This window comes from Topomyia yanbarensis, chromosome 3 (assembly GCF_030247195.1).
Source record: "Topomyia yanbarensis strain Yona2022 chromosome 3, ASM3024719v1, whole genome shotgun sequence".
Classification (NCBI taxonomy): Eukaryota; Metazoa; Arthropoda; class Insecta; order Diptera; family Culicidae; genus Topomyia; species Topomyia yanbarensis.
Window position 1 is genome coordinate 316,594,910 of NC_080672.1, and position 13,482 is coordinate 316,608,391.

The 13,482-nt window shown below is 36.3% G+C and overlaps 1 protein-coding gene across 2 annotated transcripts in view; it reads right to left on the reverse strand.

Annotated features, from left to right (window-relative positions):
- The window catches only part of LOC131694047 (multidrug resistance protein homolog 49), a 96,698-nt gene that overhangs the window by 23,803 nt on the left and 59,413 nt on the right, over positions 1 to 13,482 (reverse strand). The gene's annotated exons all lie outside the window — the stretch shown is intronic.

The following is a 13,482-nucleotide window of genomic DNA, read 5'->3' on the forward strand; positions in this document are numbered from 1 at the left end:
GTAGATAGCGCTGTGATCGAAGTAATGCAATCAGAATATAGTTTTAAAACTACGTTTAACTAACAGTTCAATGGATGGTAGAGTGAGTCGCTGATGTTCAACGTATATCGGTCAGAAATTTACACAGTTTTTTCATAATTTGTGTAATAACTTAAATGCCTATTATCGCTAGTATTTTAACGTTAGTACATAGAAGTCTGTTCTCTGTGTTCTAATTGATATTAGGTAACAGTGCTTATACAACTAGCGCTGTTATATGTGAAATCTTCTCAACTTTCCACACGGCTGATCATAAAAACTCGAACCAAACTAAAGCACTACATGATTAGAACTAGCTTCAAAGATGCTTTTCAAAAACCGGTTTACAATCACAATGTGCCCAAAATTTATACCAGCTCTATATTTTTAGAATTACTCTCAATCTAAAAATTTAAATTACTTTCACACATCAGCGGTTCGTTCAGTACAACTTAGCTAATGATCAAACAACACGACCACCAAATGTGAATACCGATTATGATTGTAAATTAATGCACGCGTACGAACAAGCAATGAATAAATCAATAACACTCATCTCCATCATTGTTGTTGTTGATAGCGGGTTCGGTTAGCGGCCTGTGGTTTACCTGCTCGTGAGCCGTAACTAGTTATAGGCGGGTCAACCTGTTGCACGAAATATAAATTACATAGACTTCATCGGCGCGCAATAGAGCCTGTGACGAATTTATTGGAAATGAGGAGAAATACTAATTTGCCTTTTCAATGAGAACTACTAGGGAATAAAGTAACCGGTGCTTAGAGTTACGGGAATTCCACTAGATCGGAGCTGTGGCAGTTGTTTTCCAGCTAATGGGAAATTTTTAATCAGTGTCCTGGAGACACGTGGTTTGCGGGTGAATATGGTATAGCCTACCAAAGCTGGAAGCGATTTTTTTACCACATACATTGTTCCACCTGAACAATTATCAATTTCAATTATTACAAATGTGGTCTCTAAGTTCCAGTATCCTGATAGGAATACATGTTGGGGTTTTGCGTAATTTGCGGTGTGTGTGACATCATTAGTTACTATCTTTCAATTAACAATAATCTTACGTTTCGTGAGAATTCAAGGGCACTACTATTGACAATGGATACTAAAGTAAACCGTTTGAAAACTACAATAGGCAAACATATCAAGCTAAACATAACACTGCATTTTCGTTCGTATAATAAATCAAATTTTACCTATGACCAAGCCCATGTGGAAAAACAGTCATGGGGCTATGATATTTATACGTTTCTTATAAAAAAATATAAACACCCTCAAATTTTGAACAATTTTTCCGAGAGTTGGAGGTTCGAGGCTTGTGTATCAATCGACTCAGCTTAACAATTTGGGACAACATCGAGAGCGAACCTTCAACAGACACCATTGTCTGGTGGCTTGTAGTAGTGTCGGTTTCTTACTGTTGTGCTTTGCAGTAAGCATACCGACTAAACCTAAACTTCTTGTTTCTTACAATTCTCATTCTTCCGGGACCGCCATTAGGTAATACTTCAGACGGGTTTGTGCTCTTGTTCTTTTTTAATCATTTGTGTTTGTCTGCATAGCTACTGTTTTTTGCTTGCTGTCTAACCAACGCGGTATATTTAAATGATCTGCTCAGATCTGCTGCAAATATCGTCGCGTGTGGAAAGCCAGACTCTGCCTCAAAGGGAGGAACAGAATGTCCCTCGAAGAATGCGATACACTATTGAGGTCACGTTGATTCTACCAAACATAATGCCAAATCTCTCTGTTTACATATGCAAAATTCCTCATCTGGTATCATCTTGGTTTTACACGTCATTTACTGTTGGACAAGACCTTGATTGACTAAATCATAATTTAATGCTGGAAACGGTCTATGCAAGAGAATGGCAATTGAAAGACCGTGAGGTCTAGATATATCTCTTTACAACACCCTTCAGAATCCTCAGAAGAACTACAGTGAAGACCCGTTTTTATCAGCCTTTTGGATTGCTTTAGCTTGAAAAATGGGGACAGTGGGTTGTAGGTCTTAGGGGAGTTTGGTGAAATGGCTAAGGGGAGAGGAAGTGGTCCGATAGATGGCGGAGTACTTCTAGCCGCTCATCGCTAGAAGCTCCCGTGTTAAAATCCGGAACGAATTAAGGTTGTTGATTTTCAGAGTAATTTTGTATCCTTTATAGGGTAATGAGCCTACTTACGCCATGTTTCTATTATCACGCTACCCATTTGATTAGAGCAGCGTCTGCCATCTTTATTCAACTCATTGAGTCAAATGCTAGGGCAACAGTAGGGGTATCCGATTTGAGTATTTGTTGCGCTCAAACACGAGAATTTCACCGTTCTTAGGGCATTTGGATTATTTTTTTTAGTTCTTAAAGGCGAAGCAAAGCTGTTGATGCCAATTTGTACGAATTCCATCGATTATAGGCCGAGTAATTAATAAATTAGTGAGGCGCTCTCTGTAATAGGGCTAATACAGACACTTGACCCTATATGAGAAATCAACTCAGTTAAAAAAATCATCATCTCTCATCAAAATTGGAGATTACATCAAATCTTAACGTTTCATACATTTTAAAGATCTTTGCAGAAATGGAAGACATATAAATTGAAAGTAGTGCTTGTTTAATTGGGTCTATCATATCAGAGTGTAAGTGATCTTCCTATGGAAACATAGCAAAAACACGATTTTTGATTGGAGACACCTCTAAATCATGTCCAAATTAAGCCATTTTTGGCGAAAGTTCTTGAATTCACACCTAGAACAAAAATTTGAGCTGACCCATGTATATTTCAAAACTTTTTCAAAATGTGGAGTTGTTTATATTCGCCAAGTTATATCAATACCTAAACGTCTCTTATCGATGGATTGGCAGGAGTACAGCTAGAAATCGCACATTGTTTCGTATCTTATGTGATTTACACATTTGAAGAGCATCGGAGAACCTAGTGGAATGATAGTGGCGGCGAAAAACGTGACACAGCAAGGTCATGATGGTATTAAACCGGTCGAAATTGACCAACAAATCTTTGTCGGGCAAGCGATTTGCGGATTTGGCAAAATGACACCCAACCATACCATCACACCCGGGACCGTCAACAGGAAAATATGCAAAGCATGTTTTACTTTTTTAAGGTCCCACGAGGGCCTGCTACTGCCAGATTAAGGCTCTTTCACTATGCTCGAACCGGTTTAGGCTGCTACGTAATTCGACGTAATAACTGTTTTGGATAATAAACAGTCGGTGCGAAAAATTACCAGAATGCCTCGTGAGTAGGGATTATGAAACACGACGTCGTCTATAGTTGAATATTACACTTGTAAATTATATTATTTAAGCAATAACAAATATCCGAATCTGCAATCCTGAAAGATAGATAGAATATAGCAACACGTGTAATGAATTATGAAACGATTCTGTTCATGCATTATGATTATATTGCGAATGTTTCATAGTTCCTGATGTTCCACCGTTACCCTTTGTCCCCTACAAGCGAATTAATATGAGTATCAAGCAGATTACGAAGGGGGTTGGTAGATCGCGGTGTATATTTAGAAATGCTCTGGAGGATCCGATAAATTATAGCAAAAAGAACCCAAAAACTATCAAAAGCAAACTAACAAGCCGTGACAAGAAGGAGACAACACGGCATTTAATTTGACAAAATCGCTAAGTCAAATTAAGACTGAACTGGATTTAAACGAGCTCGAAAAACTATTCAACAAATATTTGTGAAAAATGGCACTTTTCCTGAGCAAAGAGTACAAAACTTGCAAGAGCTACCCCAGCAGCAATTTTAGTACCAAAAACCAGTTTGCAACAGAAAACGTATGGGTTTTTTGTTGCCAACTGGTTTTGAAGTATTTACCGCAACAAAAATTGCTACTTGGGTAACATGAACCGCGACTGCACATACTTGCAATACCGTATATATCTGCTATTGAAAGTAATATCTTTCTTGCGATAGGTTATCTTTAGCAAAGTTTAACATTGATTGTCATGACGGATTGTATTCGTATGGGCGTGATATACGAAAGGAAGTACATTTTTCCACACTTGATTTCGGAGGAAGAAGTTCCATGGTTTGCGGGTATGGGGCGCTGAACTTAGCGTTTACTTTCAGCAAAATAAACAGCAAAGATTATAGAAATGGCCTTCTGTTTGCTTTTCTTCAAACGGCGGTATTTACGCACAAAGTTCACTTTCCAACAAGATCAACGAACAAAAGCACTGAAACCATCAAACGGTTTAAAGACAAAAAATGATGTTCTCCTGAACCCAAGCCAAAAAAACCAATGAGAAATCCTCGTACATCGAATCATTGCTAACAACAAACGTTACTCTACCGTGGATGAGCTTAAAAGTGCGATTATAGATGTATGGAAAGCAGATATAGGGTAAGGTGGGGCAAATCCGACCGTTGGGTAAACCCGACCCCCCTCTGTTACCGAAAACCAGAAGCACTACGCGAACTAATATCACTGGTGTCGTGTAGAGCATCGAAAATAATCATAATGGTGGCATGACAGCATTTTATTAATCTACATTGAGATGCTCAAACGACAAAAAGTGTGTTTTTACAACTTTTGATATGACTTTTGTGTATTATTCCCGATCGGAAATACATAACAGAAATATTTCAAAAATTTATCTCACGTTGTTATTTGTTATAAATTTCTGTTAGTTTAACTACTAACGAGACCAAATTTATAACACAATATGTTACAAAAATTGTGTTCTGTTATAATCTTGTTATTTCATTCTGATCGGGTTGCCTACAGGATATTTCTGATTGTCAAAGTGATTGCATAAAAAATGTAAGTGGATTTAAATTCTTTGAATAAAGTCCTACAAAGTGCGTAGATGAATTTGGTTCAACCTTTTTCATAACTTTTTTTAATTGCATCGTAATGAAAAATGACGCGGTGGGGCAAATTCGACCTATAAATAGTGGGATAAATCCGACCGCTTTTTTGCTAAGAAAATGTTTATTTATCAAATTGAAATATATTTTTATTGTTATTTTATATTATTTTTATGAAAAACAATTCACAATTACAAACGAAAAACACAAAAACGTGATGATTATAGTATTCGTCAAGCAATTGCTCCCATGCAAATGGGAATATCATTACGTGCTACTGCTCGTGATTTTAGCATTCCAAGATTGACATTGAACTCCATTTTCTTCATGTTACAATTCAATAACACAACATTCATTGATTTATCATTGAAAAACCATAAAATTTGGGTAATATCTGCATAAAATCAACCAAAAGCATAGGGGGTCGGGTTTACCCCACCATTTTTGAAAACTACAAAAATGAAATTTTTCGTTAAAGGCTTGTATCTCAAAATATTCCCAAGATCTGAATAAAATGCTATATATAGAAAGTTGCCCAGGAGTCTAACCTTTAATTTGGTATATAAAACGACTTGATCCGATGTAAAATAAGCATTTTACAGCCAAAACCATTTACTAGGTCGGATTTACCCCACCTTACCCTAATTAAGAACCTAGTAAATAGGTGACTTTTCAAATATCTTCGAAATGAAAACAGGTTAGGCGTTGTTGTGTATTGGAACAAACTATTATGCGCCCTAAATCGATCTTGAAGTTGTCCAAAAGTGTATAGTATAAATTAGAAAATCTATATGCACAAAACTGTATTAAGGAATGCCCTGAAGCTTACTTTGGGATTTCTTGTGAAATGGGAAAGTATGAAAGATAGAGCTTGCAAGCCTTTAACAATTATTTCTAGGATGTATTGTTCTACTAATTCATTAATGACAGTCAAGCTCTAACTTGAACCGTTTAAAAGGTCAATGTTAGATCCTGCTTAAATTAGAACCACCCTAGCTGCTATTTAGGTGAAATGAATGGCCAGTGTGCTGAAGATGTCGATCGACAGATATAATACAATTCAAAAAAGACATAGTCCTACGTCAACACGGGTGTAGAATTACACAAACCACGCTATGCACCCATCACGGGCCCAGCATACTGTGCAATGCATCACAACTAGTTTTCTACTCATCTAAGGCAAATCGATCTAAAACACGATTCGATACGATTTGTTGAAGACTGCTAATGAATCCAGTTTTGGTAGGATAAGTCATTAAACTTTTAACGTAGTGATGTTTGAGTCAGTTTTGCATGGGGCATGGTGCTGAATTAGTAGTATATTCCCACGAACCGTATTATTTCGATAACTACCGGTTGGGTTTAGTTGAACAGAATATTTGAAAGAATTTTAGTACATATGGTTCATCCCTTGGCTAAAATTTTTTAGTTCAATATTCCACCGCAAAGAGAGCGTTAACAGTAAATTTTTAACAGTCAGATACAGAAACTAGAAGTCTTCTATAAAGTTGTAGAACAGACAATTCTCAATAATTCATTTGAACATGTACATTTTTTATTTCTCTTCTTTAAAAATTAAGTGATGGTTATCTCAAAAACAAAAAGGTTATTGAGAAAACTCGTTCACTAACACGACTGTTGTACTCGCACTGTACTCGCTAATTAGGTGCTTTACTAACACAGTTAACCTCACTTTTCTTGAGAGTTCATTGGTACTTTTAACATGAACTTAGAAAATTTTTGTGTAAAATTTCGCTCGAAATAAATCGCAAAGAATTTTTCTAAATCAACGTAAACAGTACAACCGAACTGTCAAAAATGAACACTCCAGTTCATTTTTGACGTCAGCGTAAAGTATTCCATTAACTATGATTAACGCACCGAGCAAAAAATCAAAACACTTCACAGTATATCATTAGATGGGCAAGCTGTAAATGAACGATGAAGCTTGAAATTTTAGGAGTAGCGTCAAATCTTCACTCGTAAGTGTTCATCACATAGGGTGAAGTGCTTATTTTCACCATACTAAGCAAGGTGCCTCACTAATTCATTAATTTCTCGCCCTAAAATCAATGGAATACGTAAAAATTGACATCAACAGCTTTGCTTCGTTGTTAATAATCAATGTAATAACACAAATGCACTGAAAATAGTGAAATTCTCGTGTTTGAGCGCAACGAAAGCTCGAATCGCGTGCCCCTATTGTTGCGCTACCATTTGACTCAATGCGTTGAACAAAGATGGCAGACCCTGCTCTAACCAACGGCTTCAAATGGGTAGAGTGATAATAGAAACATGGCGCAAATGGGCTCATCACCCTATCTTCTAGAAGCTCACAAAGATTTCTTGGTGCCTGAACAACCTTTTTGCCTTTCTCGTGTAGAAAGGTTATGCAATCGGTTGGAATTTCGACTGTTTAACCGAGGCCCGCAGGGCTGAGTCTCTTATACCATTCGACTCAGTTCGTCGAGATCGGAAAATGTCTGCACGTGTATGTGTGTATGTATGCATGTGTGTGTCAAACAATGTCACCCATTATTTGTCAGAGGTGGCTGGACCGATTTGCACAAACTTAGTTTCAAATGAAAGGTAAAACCTTCCCAAATCAATCGCGCCCTCTAGTTATTCCTAGTTTTAAGAGGGTTGTAAAATTCTCCCCTTTAGTTAATAATTATTTGCTCCAATAATCTCCCTGCTAATAATATCGAACCGTATTACTAAAAAAAGAAAAAAAACCGTAATCTTACGAAAATTATATGACCCCCGTATATGTATAAGATTCTCCTTAGTTTCATTACAAAAGGAATTTAACATATAATCGTCTAGTTTAAAGAAATTTAAGAAATTTAAAATATAAAAAATGCCACCTTTCAGCTGACACAAACGTGCCTTATCAAATAAACGAATTGAATAAAAGAAATCCTGTATCTGGGAATGTTTTCCCAAAAAATGATGTTTTGTGCTCTACAAATTGCATTAAAAAATTCTGATCCGCAAAATAAAAATTAATACAATGATAGAATATATTCGTAAATCAATGCGAATTTTCATAGAATATACGAATTTGTCGTACATATGATGAATCAATCGTATTACTACTGAAACACATTTATTTTTTATTACGAGTTTTTCGTAAAAAACACGAAACGACTTTCGTTGGCTAATACGAATCGTCTTAAGGGGTTTCATATGTTGAAGTCAGTAAAAAAATCGAAAAAAAAATTATTCCTCTATCTTAATGTTTAGGTTCTTAAGAATGTTATCCCAAATTTTTATAGAGATCGGAGCACTAGACGCAAAGTTATAGCGTTTTTCATTTTGTTCCCTTACGGAGGCGTAGCATATACTTGAAACTTTAAACGCGATTATCTCGAAATCATGTTTTCCAAAAACGTCTTTGCGGTGACTACGATTGCCGAAAAAGTTTTCAACCGATCGCAAAACTTTTTTTTAAATTGTTCTTAATTTAACTGCCGTATTCTTGAACGATTCCATTTTTTCGTCAAAATTTTAATATCAATTTTACGATTTTTTTAATATTTTTTTCAGGTAAAAATAGTGGATTTTTTGGAAAATTCGTTCCCGTTTCCAACAAAAAGAATTCTTTTCAACGAATCTTTCAAGGACACCACATGTATCAATACTAATTAATTTTTTTTGTTTTATGCTTTCACTTGAGCTGTTGGACTGGAATCGTAAGCACGGCAAACCTCTGAAAAAAAACGCGTTTTGCGGAAATTGTTATAACTTCGGCAATTTTTCATGTTTTTTTCATGTTCTCAAGTGGATTTTGCAAATTGGACATTGTACTACGCTAGACGTATAACAAATATTTGATATTTACAAAAATTCAAACTTTTCCCTTTTTCGCACGCATCCTAACATATATAACCCCTTAATTATACAAACGAATTCTTCGCTGCTATATCGTCGCTCTTGTGCTGTCTTATGACAAGCGCTATTTAGCACATTTCGAGAAAAAGGATTTTTAAAGTTTGAGATTGAATATCTTGTAACTTATAAAAGATAATTGGTTTAAATTGGTCTATTAACAATCGATTATATGTATTTTGAAAGAAATGAATCAGGGAATGTAGAAAAAATAGTAAGTTTTGGTTACAGTGTTGGTTTGTATGAATAAGTTGGAGTTTTCCACTCTTTCGGGATAATTAACCAGAAACCGACCGCAATCCATATTCTGCCGGAATAATGCCACAATAATATGTTAATAATTACGAAAACTTTTCAAAGATGAACGAATATTAATTCGTGCGACTAATGAAATCTTTTGTAATATACACAAACATTTATTAAAATAAACAAAATATTTCGTTTCATTCATGAAAAATAATTTTATTATCAACGGTAACAGTCGTGCAATATGCACTGAATAAGTAAAATTTACGAAAACTTTCGTTCACCAAGCGGCCATTCTTCAGTTCATGAAATGAACGAAACCTGCTAATTATAATGCACGACGATACTTCTTTGCAGAAAACGACGAATGAACTCATGAATTGCACGATCAATTTCATTATATTTACGAATTTATATTTTCAGCATACATGGAAAAGGAATAGTTACAGTATGAGAAAAATTAATTACAAACAATTCGAAAGAAAAAAATTAAGAAGATCGGTTGAGTAGTTTTTTTTTTGGCAAACGTGATCACTGAAAACTCCTTTTTGAAAAAACAGCATTTCGAGATACAGCGAAAATCCGTTTTTATCAGCCCCTTGGCGAATTTTAAGCTGATAAAATAGGTTCATTGATAAAATCGGGACATATATTTTTCTGTCTTTTTAATAAACCGAAGCTCTTAAAATATTTTTCTTTGGTTCTTTGATATAGCCTCGCAACATTTTCTGATTATATACTTTAAGTTCCCCTTAAGGGAGTCTGACAGTGCAAAATTTAAAAAAAATATGATATTTTTATTGTTGAATTTTTAGGATCTCTAAGATAAGTATTATATACCCAAGAAAGGATTTACTCGAATTCAACTTGGTTCCTTTGCTACAGCCCATCAAACTACCAACTATCAATTTTCATATGAAGCTGATAAAATCGGGTCAAAAACTGATAAAATCGGGGGTAGATAAAATCGGGGCTGATAAAATCGGGTGCTGCTAAAAAAGGGTCTCCACCGTATTCAAGCTTGAAATTTTAAGATACCGTTGCTCTTGTTAGACGAAGCGCGCTTCGAAGCGCTGTCACTTTCGATCTACTTCTCGGAGCTCCATGAAAATTTGAGCAAATATTCTCATTTCTTCTTATTTTCAATTCTTTTTTGTGATTTTTTTTAAAGAAGAAGGTAACTAAGCCCTTTAAGCATTTCTGAAGTCAGGAACAAAATAAGGACTACAGACTTTCCTAGGTATAGGGACTAGTTGCGCAAATGAAATATCTGAAAAGCGTTATTTTCAAATTCGGGGTGTTTTAAATTGGGGTGCATGATACACAAAAGTTTTAGCTACAAATAAATTAAGACAACACGCTCTAGCTATCCATCACATAAGCTAATATTTATTCATCAAAACTTTAAAGACTCTTCTATGTATCTAATTTACATCTCAAAGACGTTCGGCGCGAAATGTGTACCCTCCACATACAGTGTTGTAAAAGAATTAAGGAAACAGGTTATATTATATTTGGATTTTAGATAGACTGAGTGAAAAGATAACGAGTTCATTGTTCAAGTTTCTTCAGCAACTCTAAAGGCCACACTTGAGCCCTTCAAGTGTTCTTCAAATAAACAATGTAAGTCGATTTTACCGAATCATGATGGGCGACACGAAACCATTGCAGCTCAAAAGATGAGAATTGTGAGCGTTGATATTTAATTTTAATTTTATAGCGTTTAGATATAGAACTAACAAGTACTCAAAATAATCAAACTCAAATCTTATTCACCATCAGGAAAAACAGGAATATCGTAACTTTAGCGACTCATTTGGTTGAAATTTCTCTAGCAAATAAGTTGACAACTAGTTCTTCCGAGAATGATAAACGAATATTTAATGTAAATTTCAAATATTTTTAATGTAGAATACATTTAAGGTTTCAATATAGGGGTCCCGTTTCAAAATATCGGCTGCGGTGCCGCGTCAGATTTTGAACGTTAATAACTTTTATCATACTTAACAGAATGATTTGATTTTTAGGCCAATTTGTTGCAAATATGTTCCTCTATGCTGTATTAAAATTTGAAGTATGTATAACATGTACTAATAACAAAAAAAATGTGTTTTGAAAAATCTTTCGAAAACGACTCGGAAAAGTGAAAATTTTCAGCCCATCCCGCACAGAGCCGTCGTTATGGTAGACCAACCGAACAATAAAATAATGAAAAGTTTATATATAGGTCCACTACATGTTTGTTCGTATGGTTATTCGCATTGGGTTGCTTGACGAGAGCACTTGGTGGGGGAAAGACGGCATATTCCTTTGGTTAGGCCATTAGAAGCCGGACGGAAAGGAAAGGCTCATGCACGGCACGAGAACGAGCGAGAAAGCGATAGTAGTGCATATTAGCGCGATTCTGTCGGTCGGTTTTTCTCATCATTCATATTCGTTCAAGCACTAGCAAGCAGCCAGTCCAGCGAAGGAAAGCAGTTGGCAATAGCGACGGACGGAAAAAGTGCCCCAGCTACTGGTGACTCATTGGAACTGTCGCCCTGCAAGAATTTCGCCCCAACTAAAGGGCAACAGAGTAGGCTATCGTTCCAGCGTCTGGGTCGTGAGATTGTGCAGGACTGCAAAGTCGAGCTACGCTTACAAAGCTCAGTCGTAATGATGCCCCGAGAAGACAACGATGCCTGCTTGGTCGGTTTGTTCGAGAATGCAAAATAGTGCTTTCTAGCTCACCGTGTCCGCGGGGAGTGCGTCTGAATTATGCTCCCGCAATAAAACAATAAACGGTTCTTTACAGGACCAATTAATTGTGTTCTAATAAGAGTTAAACTGAAATTTACATTTTATGGTGCATAACAAATAATTTTCAGAAAGCAATATAAGCAATACGATGTGTGGAAAGAAAGAAAGAGAATTTAAATTATCCTCTCTCGCTCGTTTTCGTGCACTGCTTTTCTATTCCTTTCTGCTGCTACTACCATCATAACTAAAACGAATGTGCGTGTTCACCCACCATCCTATGGCCAGTGTTGCCACAATTGCATGTTGCTATTACACTTTGAATTATTTTATCGATTCTCTCTAGTGTTGATAAAATATAGAACGTGCAAAGTACACTAGTCGCATGCTTTTATTCGAACTTTTTGGCAGCCTCCGTTGATTAACTGCATAAATCGATTTGTTTGTGCAGCTCCTTGCTAGTAGCAAACTAAATAGCCTTTATCAGCGCTAACAAATAACACGAAAGAATTTAAATTTGTGAAAATCTTTTCCTTCCTTCTTTTCAAATCTGCAACATTCTTTGAAAATATTGTTTGAATGTTGCTATTGAAAAACTGAACATGCAAGTTTGCTAGCACTGGCCACTAGATTGAAGGCGATGGAAAGACAGAATATTCGTTTTGGTTATGCTAGTATTGGTAGCCGAACGGAAAGGAAAGGCGCAGGAATGGCACAAAAACGAGCGATAGTAGTGCTTTCTCGTGTGTTCATATATGAATATTGGTCGTTCGGTTTTTCTCATCATTCGTATTCGTTCAAGCACTAGCAAGCAGCCAGTCCAGCGAAGGAAAGCAGTTGGCAATAGCGACGGACGGAAAAAGTGCCCCAGCTACTGGTGACTCATCGGAACTGTCGCCCTGCAAGAATTTCGCCCCAACTAAAGGGCAACAGAGTAGGCTATCGTTCCAGCGTCTGGGTCGTGAGATTGTGCAGGACTGCAAAGTCGAGCTACGCTTACAAAGCTCAGTCGTAATGATGCCCCGAGAAGACAACGATGCCTACTTGGTCGGTTTGTTCGAGAATGCAAAATAGTGCTTTCTAGCTCACCGTGTCCGCGGGGAGTGCGTCTGAATTATGCTCCCGCAATAAAACAATAAACGGTTCTTTACAGGACCAATTAATTGTGTTCTAATAAGAGTTAAACTGAAATTTACATTTTATGGTGTATAACAATTTTCAGCAAGTAGGTTAGAAATACGATGTGTGGAAAGAAAGAAAGAGAATTTAAATTATCCTCTCTCGCTCGTTTTCGTGCACTGCTTTTCCATTCCTTTCTGCTGCTACTACCATCATAACTAAAACGAATGTGCGTGTTCACCCACCATCTCATGACCAGTGTTGCCACAATTGCATGTCGCTATTACAATTTGAATTATTTTATTGATCCTCTCTAGTATTGATAAAATGTAGAACGTGCAAAGTACACTAGTCGCATGCTTTTATTCGAACTTGGCAGCCTCCGTTGATTAACTGCATAAATCGATTTGTTTGTGCAGCTCCTTGCTAGTAGCAAACTAAATAGCCTTTATCAGCGCTAACAAATAACACGAAAGAATTTAAATTTGTGAAAATCTTTTCCTTCCTTCTTTTCAAATCTGCAACATTCTTTGAAAATATTGTTTGAATGTTGTTATTGAAAAACTGAACATGCAAGTTTGCTAGCACTGGCCACTAGATTGAAGGCGATG